General features: G+C 36.8%; 1 pseudogene; it reads right to left on the bottom strand.

The window, feature by feature from the left end:
- The window catches only part of LOC115869448, a 31,329-nt pseudogene that overhangs the window by 4,761 nt on the left and 13,728 nt on the right, over positions 1 to 12,840 (bottom strand).

A 12,840-nucleotide genomic window follows, 5' to 3' on the forward strand; every position in this document is an offset into this window, starting at 1 on the left:
TTTCCTGTATTTTTAATGACCTGTTCCTTTCTTTATAAATGATGTTCTTGATGGCATCCCACCACTCATCTTGTCTCCTGTCATTAGTGTAGAATGTTTCAAATCTATTCTTGAGATGATCTAGAAATTGAAATGGAATAGACTCGAGGTTGTGTTTTGGCTTTGGTGGACTTGCTTTAATTTTCTTCACCTTTATCCTGTATTTACATATGAGCAATTGACAGTCTGTTCCGCAGTCATCCCGGGTCTGGTTGTAGCTACTGATAATGAGCTCCTCCATCGTTTCTTCCCACAGATGTAATCAATTTGATTTCTTTGTATGTTATCTGGAAAAATCCATGTGTATAGTTTCCTTTTGTGTTGTTGAATAAAGATATTTGCCATGAATAAGTCGTTGGTCTTGCAAAACTCTATCTCCAGCTTCATTTCTATTGCCAAGTCCATATTTGTCAACTATTGTTGCTTCTTCTTTGTTTCAAATATTAATGCATATTGGTTACACGTTTGGTCCATTTCAGACTGAAGTCAGTGGTGGAATTCTTCAATTTCTTCACTTGTATTTTTGATTGGTGCATACATTTGAACAATAGTTGTATTGATTAGGTTTTCTTGAAATCAGATAGATATAATCCTATAAGACAGCATTGTACTTCATGATGGATTTAGTAAGATCTTTTCTGACAATGAATGCTATACCATTCCTCTTGATTGTGTTACATTGTGAAGCATATTCTTTTCTATTCAAAATGGCCAATACCAGTTCATTTCAGCTCACTAAGGCCTAGAGTATTGATCATCATGCATTCTATTTTATTTTTGACCACTTCCAGTAATCCTAAAATCATACTTTGCACATTCCAAATTCCAGTCATTGCAGATCTTTGCAGCTTCTTCTCTTTACCTTGAATCCTCCCACATTATCTCCAACAATGTTCAGCTGTCTTTATTTAGGCTTTCAGACAATGCTTGGAACTATGCGTGTTTTTTCTGAATGGCTTCTTTCTCTGAAATAGGGAGCTGAGTCCTTCTTTGTAGTCTGTTCTTTCAGTTCTTTCAGGAGTCTGAAAGCTCCCCTGAAACCTGTTTGGGTGACCCTGTTGGTATTGAAATACCAGTTGCATGGCTTCCATCAACACACAAGCCACCACAGTACAACAAACTGAGAGACAATTGGTGGGATTAGAGGTGTAAATATGGTGTATAACACTAAATCAGTGATTCTCAAAGCAAGTGATATTTTCCACTCAGGGAACATACGGAAATTTGCTTGTCAAAACTAGAGGGGAGGATGTAAATGGCATCTAATGAAGAAAAAAACCCATCAAGTTGATTCCAACTCATAGTGACCCTGTAGGGAATAGTAGAACTGCCCGCCCTGTGGGCTTTAGAATTTCTGAATCTGTTAGGTAGTAGAAAGCCTTGTCTTTCTTCCACAGAGTAGCTGGTGTTTTCAAAACTGCTCAGTGTGTATACAAGATAGAAATATTGCTACCAGAGATACATCTGGCAATATACAGGACAATTTCCCAAGCAAATAATTACCAGTCTCAATAGTTCCACAGAGATTTACAAATTCTGTTCTACCAATTAAAATTTTGGTGGTGGTGGTGATGGTGGTGGTATGTGTTTCTTTATGACTCCGTGAAGAAGTAAAATCACACTTTTAGAAGTGCAGTAAGGTAGCTAATGACTCATTTCAATTCACTCCATTATGAGAAGATAAATTAATAGGATAATATAATAGCAGAATGGTCTCACAATGTGTATGTTGGTAAAAATGCATATGTGGTCCTGCAGTTTAAAGACTTTTTCTTAGTGCCTGCATTAAACATAGCTAATTGTCATTGTACAATCGATACATTAGCAGCTCACAGTCAACTTTTTCATTCCTCATTAATTTTAGGTGTCCAAATCCAGGAATCACTCAGTAAGCACCTTTGAGATGGTGATACTGTTAGGCAATCCACAGAGGTTAATCCCAATGCTAACTTCCTACACTAATGATTTTCAATTGTAAGGAGGACAATTGCAAATCCTAGGACAAGCCCTCCTGCACTTTTGCTGTTTGTTGTCATTCCATGTGATCAAGCTTAGTCTCTTGGATTTGCTGGAAAACCACCCAGGACACTGATAAGGATCCTATTTTAGGAATGGGATCTGTTAACAGAGCCAGGATACTGAAGAGAAGTTAAAAGCAGATGATTATGAAGACAATTCTCTGAAATGTGAAATCAAGGAAGAGTTAGAGGCATGGCACCAGGGATCTGTCAGGTTGCAAATCAGCCTCTAAAATTCTCTGCTCTCTACCTAGGCCTGCTCTAAACCATTGTCTCCAATATCCAGGACCCACTTTTTAGGGGTATGCCAGGGATCCCTGGTAGTGTAGTGGTTACCCTTTGGGCTGTGGTCAGCCAGATCTTTAGTTCAAAGCCAACAAGAGTTCCACTGGGTAAAGACAGGGCTTTCCACACTTGTAAAGAGTTACAGTCTCAGAATCCCACTGGGCTAATTCCACACTGCCCTATAGGGACACTATGAGTTGGCATTGACTCGATGGCAATAAGAGTGAGGAGATCTTCTAGGTGTTGGAGGAAAGTATTAGAATCTCCAATAACAAACAATGTTTTATCTCAATATGGAATGAAATAAAGTTTTCTAATAGTTAGCTTAAGGATACTGTTAATAGAATTCCCAAATGTCCCCTGTATGCAATCATACCATTTTCCAAGCACCTGGTAATGTTGTTTCTAAAGTAAGCTAGGGCTATATAAAAACATTAGTTATATGAATGAGGTTTGAGCTTGCCCTTAATTGTAAGCTCAAATTTAGGAACAATTCACTTTTATGACGTGGCCCTGCTCAATACTTGCACCCAAGAAGTGACCACTGAAGAAAGGATGTCATAGCAAAGTATCACAAAGAAATCCAATGGGGCTTGGCTATCATAAAGAATAGCATCTGGGACCTTAAAGGCTTGTATTAAAACAAGCAGCCATTTAACTGAGGCGTCAGCTAAGTCCACTTAGAAGAAGAACGTCAGCCTGCGTGATCTAAGCATTATAATTATAAATAATAAAATAGAATACTGGAGGAAGTAACTGTATTAGCACTTAAATTCTGACTACCAGGTTTGCAAGAAGGCTATGGATGACAGTGAAAGCCCAAAATCCATTTACAGAGTCCCCTTGTGGATCAAGCCTCTATTGAATTTCCTCAGATCATAGAACAGGGATGTGAACAGTCTTGTCCACAGACAGGGTGAACTGGAAAGAGGATGACTGCAGATACTGTTTGGTATTTAACATCTTACCATTTGTTTTCCCTTTTTACCCATTTTTAACTTTTCCTAGTTTTCATTTCTATCTGCTTTGTTTTAGAATAATAATTTTCAGTGTTTTGTGTTATTGTTGTTGCTGTTATTTTTCTTCTTTTTGTATTATTTTCTTTATATGAAATCAAGGATAGATAAGCCTATCGAGACAGCAACTGGATAAATAGTTCCTTGAGGTTACAACAGGGGCAGTTGGGAATGCAGGAGACACTAATAACAGTAGATGCAATAATGAAGAAAATATTTCAAAATGGATTGTAGTAATGATTGCACAACTCTTTTTGATGTATTCAAACCATTGATGTGTGCGATAGGTGAATTATATGTCAATAAAATAATTAAAATTAAATCTATATATTAAAAACAAAAGTTTTCTCCTGATTCATATATGATCTCTGCACTTTGTTTATCTATAAGATATTCAAGTGTTGGACAATTCATCATTGTCCAAGGAAAATCAAGAATCTCTCAACAGCCCACAGTCCACAGTTGATACTTTACTAGTGAGGTCTTTTATTTGCTAAAGTGTATAACACTGTGATTTCTATGTACATGGGTATATTATTTAGCTATCTAAAAGTGCAGGATTATTACCACATCATTGGTTAATTACAGAAAAAATGCACCCATAAAAGGTAAGTAAAATGAGAGAGTTTATGCTTTTTCTTTTACAAAATGTCTAAGTATTGTGCTACCTCTCAGGCATTTAAAGACACCGACTCTCTCTCTCACCCTGTCTTTTCTCTCTCTCTCTCTCTCTCTCTCTCTCTCTCTCTCACACACACACACACACACACACAACTTTTAAATTGGCACCATACTATCAAGTAGACTTTTCCTCCTCACAAAATGGGAAAGTATTTGGTGCCCAAAATGGCTAGTGTTGTGGTAGAAGAAAGGAGCCTTGGCGGCATAGTGGCTACACGTTAGGCTGCTAACTGCAGAGCATGTAGTTCAAAACTGCCAGTCGCTCCTTTGGAGAAAAATGAGACTTTTTACTCCTGTAAATAGTACAGTTCCAGGAACTTACAAGGGCAGCTCTGTGCTGAAGTATAGGATTGCTATAAGTTGCAATCTATTCAATGGCAGTGAGTTTTAATCTTACGTAGAAATGTTTATGTGGGAAACCTGGTGCTGCAGTGATCGAGTGTCTGTCACTAGCCAAAATGTTGGTGGAGAATATCATAAGTAAAGGTATTTTCTTTCATTTTCTGGATTAGTATGTTGCTAAAATCATGTATAACCCATACAAGTTCTGATATCTGGTCACGTTTTCAAAAGTATGAATTTTATAACTGATTTCAAAATCTCCAAAAGGAAATGTTTATGTGGAATGTTAATGTATTTGATAATGTAAAAATGAAAAACAAACTCATGTTCTTTGAAAGTTTACAAGAATGTGATTGCTCCTCTGTTAGTAGAAATGGAATTTTACTTGCCAGGTTTAAATGGAGTTCTTTGAATATTATTACTACATGAGATTGAAAAATGAGTATCCTCACTAAATGCAGCTAATGATACGCTTCTTCTATAGAGGTCAACTTACATTTCAGCTATGACAGCTGTGAAAACCAAGAATCAAAATGAACTTAATATCAAAATGTGACCTTAATTAATGTAACATTGATGACATCCGAAAGGTTAAAGAATGAAGCACAACCAATTGGTTGTTTCACAAAGACTTTGCACTGCTAATAAATAAAATTACAATATATTGAAGTATCTAATCCTAAAGCTGTTGTGTTTGAATGTTGTTGTTGTTGTTGTTGTTATTAGGTGCCATCGAGTCAGTTCCAACTCCTAGCAATCCTATGAACAACAGAATAAACACTGCCCAGTCCGGCGCCATCCTCACACTTGTTCCTATGCCTGATCCCATTGTTGCAGCCACGGTGTCAATCCATTTCATTGAGGGACTTCCTCTTTTTTGTTGCCCCTCCACTTTACCAAACATGATATCCTTCTCCAGGAAATGGTCTCTCCGGACACTATATCCAAAGTATGGAAGATGAAGCCCTGATGCTATTGCTTCTAAGGAGTTCTCTAGACATGCTTCTTCCAATACAGATCTGTTTGTCCTCTAATAGTCCACGGTACATTCAATATTTTTCACTAGCACCACAATTCAAATGTACCATTTTTCTTGCATATGAGGCAATTCAAAATACCATGGCTTGAGTTAGGCCCACCCTAGTCCTCAAAGCAACACCTTGCTCTTCAATATTCTAAAGAAGTCTTGTGCAACAGATTTACCTTATACAATGTGTCTTTTAATCTCTTGACTTCTGTTTTCATACAAACAACTGCTTCTTGATACATGTGCAAATTCTACATAAGACAATTAAATATTCTGGAAATCCCATTCTTCTCAAAGTTACCCATAGTTGGTTTACGATGTACACAGTCAAATGCCTTGGCAGAGTCACTAAACTACAAGTAAACATCTTTCTGGTATTCTCTGCTTTGAGCCCAAATCCATTTGACATCAGCAATGAAATCATTGTTGTCTCTTGTTCCATGTCCTCTTCTGAATCTGGCCTGAACTTCTGGTAGCTCCCCATCAATGTGTGGCTATAACACTCATTGGATTGTCTTTAGCAAAATTTTACTTGCATGTGATATCAGTGATACTCTTTTGTAGTTTGAGCATTATTTTGGGTCACCATTCTTTGAAATGGGTACAAATATGGATTAGTCAATGAGCTGTGTTCCAAATTTCCTAGCATAGATGACACATGATTCTAGTGCTTCATCAGCTCATTAAGACATTTAAAATGATAGTCCATCAATTACTAGAGCCTTGGTTTTGGCTAAGACTTTCAGTGCAGTTTGACCTTCCTTCAGCACCATTGATGTGTTGGCATGTTTTTTGGTCTTCTAACTCTAGGTCTTGACGTAACTGGTTATAATATTTTTCTTTCTCTTCTCAAGCTGCCCATTGAAAATTTCTATTCAGCTCTTTAACTTCATCCTTTCTTCCAGTTGCTTTAGCTACTCTATGATTAAGAGCAATATTCAGATCATTCTTAGCTTTGTTTTTAATGGTCTTTTACTTTCTTCATGAATGATGCCCTTAATGCCCTTAATGGCATTCCACAGCTTATCAGTTGTATTTCCTCAGTGTTTAATATGTCAAATCTCTTTTTATGTGGTCTAGAAATTCAGGTGGTATAGACCCAAAGTTGTATTTTAGCTCTGGTGGGCATGTTTAAATTTTCTCCAGTTTTTACCTAAACTTCCATATGAGCAATTGATGGTCTGTTCTACAATAAATTTTGTACAAGGGTTTAATTGCTAATATTGAGCTTCTCCATTGTGTGTTCCCACAGATGTAGTTAATTTGATGTCTGTGTATTCAATCTGAAGAAGCCTGTATATATAGTCCCATTTTATGTTGTGGAATAAAGGTATTTGCTATGAAGAAGTCATAGATCTTGCAAAATTCTATCATGCAATCTCTTGCTTTATTTTTCAAGTACATATTTTCCTACTACTCTTCCTTTTTCTTTGTTTCCCCCTTTTAAATTCCTATCACCAATAATTATGTGTCAGGGGAGCCAGCCCCTAACAAATCATCACAGGCCCGGCAGGCGCAATTGTACAGCTATAATCTATAACGATTAAAGTAAAGTCATAGAAAATAAAAGGGATAGAATAGAGAGTGAAATGAAGGAGTCAGACTCATTTCATGGTAGTATGCTCACCTTAGCCCCACTTGGTGGTCCACGTGAGAATGTGGAAGGTGGGAATTGCAGGAGCGAGAGAGGGCGGGAAGAACAGGGGGAGAGGGAACATGGGAGAGAGAGCAATTGGTTATTACTAACTTGGTTATTACTAACCAAGACTTATGTATATTTTGGGAGCATGCAAGCCCTCTCATTACAGATAAAGACATATGGCACAGGAAGGGGTTTTACTATAGGCAATACAGTAATGGAAGGGGGATGTTTAGGGATATACATGCAATAGGAAGTGGAGGAATTGGGGGTACACATGTGACAAGATGGGTGGACCATAGATTCAGGATGGCAGCCTAACTTCGGATGTCACTGAGCAGGTTTGACCACTTCTCTGGGGCTCCATGGAAACAATTACTATCCTTATCAGTAGGGTGTGAGCCCCACCTACAGTGGACCAGACAGTAGTCTGATGACTGAATGCCTTCAGGGAGAATATCTCTAAGCATCTGACCTCCCACCGTGTGCTGGCAAACAGCCTCAAATGTTTGGTATGTTTTGGGGGGAGACAAAGCTGGGGAAAAGTCTTTTTATAGCCTACAATTATGAGTGCATCTTAATTGTAAGTTTGATCAATCAGTGTAATTCTTCAATTCTTTCATCACTAGCTTTTGTGGTTTCAGTGCTTTTCATGATGCTATTATCTGTAGACAAGCATTTGGTCTTACAGCTACATTCTAGACAAATGAAACAAGCTGTTGTTGGCTTGTGTCTGTGTGAAGTTCCTCAGAGGTCATACAGAGACGATTGTAACAGCAACAGCTAGGCCAAAACAAGTGTTTAAAAGCCTGAGACAGATAGGGCCAAGATGGCTTGGAAGAACATACAAGAGGGGCTTAATATAACTTCTCCAGTCCCCAGCCAACTTGACCAACTCTGGTTAGAAAATCCTTTCACATAAACTGAAGATTAGATACATATACACAGCCATAGGCAAAATAACCTGATGGCCATTTCTATGTAAAGCAGTTACTGAATTATTTTTCAGAAATTAAATATGGACATAGTAGAAAATGTTTCCATTGGTCGGAGTCTGAGTCTGAGAAATGCCTTTGGTTGATACCATCTCTAAGAGGCTAAGCAATAGATGTTCTTGGCACACTCAGGGCAAAATAACCGCTATGGCAAAATGTCTAAGTTAAGCTGAGCAAGGTCATGAACAACTAGAGAGATAGAGGTTTTGACACTATCTAGCAGAGTAGGGAATAAGAATAGCTATCTATCTGTTCAAAAATTGCACAGAATTTGGTGCAGAAAGCTCTGACCCGAGAGTTGATAAACTTGGGAATATAGATAGGATTTGTTAGCATTCCATGTTGGCAAAGGTAGCTTTAGGTGAAAACTTACTTTCTAAATTTAATTAAGGAAAAGATGGTAGAATTCCAAGGAAAAACTAAAAAATAGAGGGTAACATGTCTCTCAGGAACCAACAGTAAAAAATAATTCAGCGAAGTTTGTAAATAACTCAAACAAGGCATAAAGTAATATATCTGCTATATCAGCATCCAGATTTAAAAAAATATTTTTTTGAGAATTAAAAGAACCTTATAAAAAACTAATAAAAGTTCAATTTAAATTTCCCCATAATTACCAAAAGTCACCAAGAAAAACATAGTAAAATTAAATTTGAAAAATTGATTATGAAAATGTAATGTAAATAACATACTAATACAAATAACTCAAAATTAAATGCACAATCTAGAATAATTTTCAGGATAGTAGAGTTCAGACAAAAATTACAAAATTATGTGAAGGAAAAGGAATTAAACACTATGGTTCAAATTTAATGAATGAAAGACATACATTTATAGATATATAAATTTACTGGATAAATAGAAAGTCTTAAAATGAATTAACTAATATTTTAATTCAATAGTAAAATTAAAAAATCACTCGAGATAGAAGAAAAAAGTCACAGCCATTTGCATGACAAGACTACAAAACAAAGAAACAAACGAACAAAAGCCCACAGAATTGATCGACATATCAAAATTTGTTCCATTTTTGGCAAGAATAGTAATTTAAAAATTCTGTTATTTCATTTTCTTTTTAAAGATTGCAAACATTTGAATAAATGGTAAATAAAAGTGGTAATAAATGTTAGGGCTTTAAAAGGAAATAAAGGCATAAAGCTATACTCCAGAAAAATTTAAAAAGCTAAGTATAACAAGGTAGGTGACATGGAAACATTTTAGGAAATACTACAAATGAACCCATGAGAAAAAAAGAAAGAAAACCATAAAATAAATGAAAGATCAGTTAAATTTCTACCCCAACATATGGATTTACAAGTGAGTTCTTATTGTGTGCCATGGATTCTGATTCATAGTGGCACCATGGGTCGGTGTAGGATTTCTGTGCCATGGGATTTCCTAGGTGGGCATCATGTTTACAGGAGATTATTATTCAGTCTTTTCTCTCATGGAATCACTATTCGTCCCAACTGCTAGCCTGTGGATTATTCATTGCACAATCAGAGAATCCTGAGCAAAAATCAAACTCGCTGCCATCGAGCTGATGCTGACTCACAGCATCCCTATAGGACAGGGTAGATTTGCTCCTGTGATTTTCTGAGACTGTAACTAACTGTTTATGATAGTAAAAAGCCCTGTCTTTCTTCTGTGGACAGGCTGGTAGTTTCAAACTGCTGACCCTCCAGATCACAGCCGAATTCGTAACCACTACCCAACAGGACTCCTATTAACCCTAAGCAGCTAATTTCAATTGTATAAAAGTGATTCCAAGATATAGAAAAAAAATGAGAAATTGCTTAACATATCCCATTTTATATGGCTATAAGTGACTGTGACACTAAAAACAAAATACATCACAAAATGTAAAACGTTAGATTAATTGCACTTTTAACATAGAAGTGAAACTCCTAACTAGATTAAGCAAGCAATAGTTTATTTTAAAAAAATACATCATAACCACAAGTTTAATTCACATTTATAAGACAAGAATAATACTACAAAAATTATCAACCAATTAGTTCGTTAAAATAAGCAAATAAATGTGAAAAATATTTAAGCAATTGAATACATACCAATATACTATTGACTAAAATACAGCAATCAATCGTAACATTTTTGGCCAACTAAATTTTCATCACTGAACCTATGAGATACATATAGTAAATATTTGTGCAGTGTGGTGTTAGTTCTAGAACAATTTACATTAAGATAAAGAAAAATAGCACTTTTTAGCTTCATCACTAATTTACATTTTTGCTTTAGGTCTTTTAGATCCTCACCACTACAATAAGATACGAAAGAAATAACTTTATACTGACAGTGACACATAGGGTTAGGCTACTTTTCTTGAAGTATTCTTAGAACAGTAGATTTAGGAGTGAAGAGGGGAACATAGCGAATTCACTACAGGGTTGTTCTGTCAACTGGCTGGGTTAAAAATTAAGAGGTTATGAATATTAAGGATATTTGTTTGAACACAGTTTTTATCATCTTAAAGAGTAAAAATATATGAATAGATAAAAATGAAAAAGCTGAGAGCTTGTGAAAGAATAAAGAAGCAAGTATCTGAGTTCTCTATGGATAGAAAAGTATTATAGTGGGACTAATTGAGAATAGGATAGAACTCTGTGTTGAAATGAAGGAGTATTTGGGTTTAATATGTATAACAGTCCTGGGCAATGACAAATCTTGAAAAAGTCATGAATTAACATATTGAAGTGGAGTTGAAAGTAACTGAATTAAAAACAGATGAGGAATTATAAAGGAAAGTGTCTGGATGTCAATCACATAGGCATAGAACCATCAAATTGATGGTCAGGAGATCTGAAGCATCGAAAAATGACATAGCAGAACCCTGAGATTTTGGGGTGATTTTAAGAAAGAATGGTTAGCCAAATAGCATGATTCTCAAAATTTTACACTTAGGTAAAGCCAGAGTTTGAAGGTAGAGGACCATATAATTTATCTTTCAACATGAAACATTTCTGAACTCAAAAGGGAGAATTATGAATAGTTACACAGGAGTAAAATCCATTAACAGGACAGTTCAAACAAACAGCACATATGTCCTTGCTCAGCAGCCTCTGATAAGGATACTGATTATAGAGGAATGTGTGACCTAGACACAGATATAGGACAATTGCTAGTCTGCATAATACCTGTGTGTGGACTAGAAAATCTCTCCCTTTTGCTGAATACTGCTCAGTACCAGGGAATATGGATCTGGTGACTTTGTACAGAACTAAATCTTGATATCCATAAGCAGGAGCCCTAGATAGACACTGGCTTTAATGAAATTAAGTCAGAGAATGTGATTGTGAAGTAGTTCTGATTTCAGAGAAGAGAGTTTGAGTTGTTGTTTTTTTTTAACATTTTATTAGGGGCTCATACAACTGTTATCCCAATCCATACACACATCAATTGTGTAAAGCGCATTTGTACATCGTTTCTCAAAACATTTTCTCTCCATTTAAACCCCCGACATTAGGTCCTCATTTTCCCCCTCCCTCCCCGCTCCCCCCTCCCGCATGAGCCCTTGATAGTTTATAAATGGGTATTTTGTCATATCTTGCCCTGTCCGACGTCTCCCTTCATCCACTTTTTGGTTGTCTGTCCCCCAGGGAGGAGGTCACACACAGTTCCATGTAATCAGTTCCCTCTTCCCAACCCATTCTCCCTTTACCCTCCCTGTTTTGCCACTCACACCACTGGTCCTATAGGGCTCATCCGTCCTGGATTCCCTGGATTTTCAGTTCCTATCTGTACCAGGGTACCTCCTCTGGTCTAGCCAGTCTTGCAAGATAGAATTCGAGTCATGGTAGTGGGAGCGGGGAGGAAACCTTTAGGAACTAGAGGAAGGTTGTATTTCTCATCATTGTTACATCACACCCTGACTGGCTCATCTCCTCCCCTAGACCCCGAGTTTGAGTTTTTTATATCAATGACAAATAAACAATTACCACGAGTGTGGCTGATTGTGAATTTCCAAATGAAAATCTGGCATGAAGTTTGGATACTATAAATTTTCTTCACTATCACTTCAGCATCACTGCTTCTAATTCTATATTTTCACAGTATTTCTGCTACGTTTACTTCCTCCCTTAGTTCAACTACTCTACTGAAATTAGCATGTCATGGAGATATTCTGTCTTGATATAACCTAGAATCTATTCCAACTGAAATACTAATCCTTAAAAGGGATTGTTGACAACAAGAATCTTTAACGTGAAAATGATAGATACATGTTTTAAATATATATATAGAACACATTTAATAATAATGAGTATTAAAGTGTACAATTTTATAATTTTCCTTATACATACACTCTCTATGTACAAATATAGTTCAGTGGATTGTTCTAGTCCAAAAGAGTAATGGGTTACCCATAGGGATGCTAACCTCAACATCAGAAGCTCAACCCACCAACCTCTGCACCAGAGAAGGATCAGGCTTTCTGCTCCCATAAGGATTTACAGCTCCAGAAACTCACAGAGGCTATCCTAGTGGGCCGTACAGTTGCTGTGAGTCAGAATGGATTAGACAGTTTTTTGAGTTTAGGTACTGGTGGCATTTTTAAGAATCCCTGGTGACACCATGCGTTTAGCATTTGATTGCTTACTATTAAGATTGGCGGTTCAAATACACCAGCTGCACCAAAAGACAGTAAGACAATCAGCTCCTGCATCAATTTACTCCCTCAAAACCCTACAGAACAGTTCTACTCAACTCTCATTGGACTGCTACGGGGCAGGATCCACTTGATGGCAGGTCGTTTGGTTTGGGGTTTGAGAGCCTTTTT

Source organism: Echinops telfairi, unplaced genomic scaffold, assembly GCF_000313985.2.
Source record: "Echinops telfairi isolate 266 unplaced genomic scaffold, ASM31398v2 ScPeMD7_26;HRSCAF=91, whole genome shotgun sequence".
NCBI classification, from domain to species: Eukaryota; Metazoa; Chordata; class Mammalia; order Afrosoricida; family Tenrecidae; genus Echinops; species Echinops telfairi.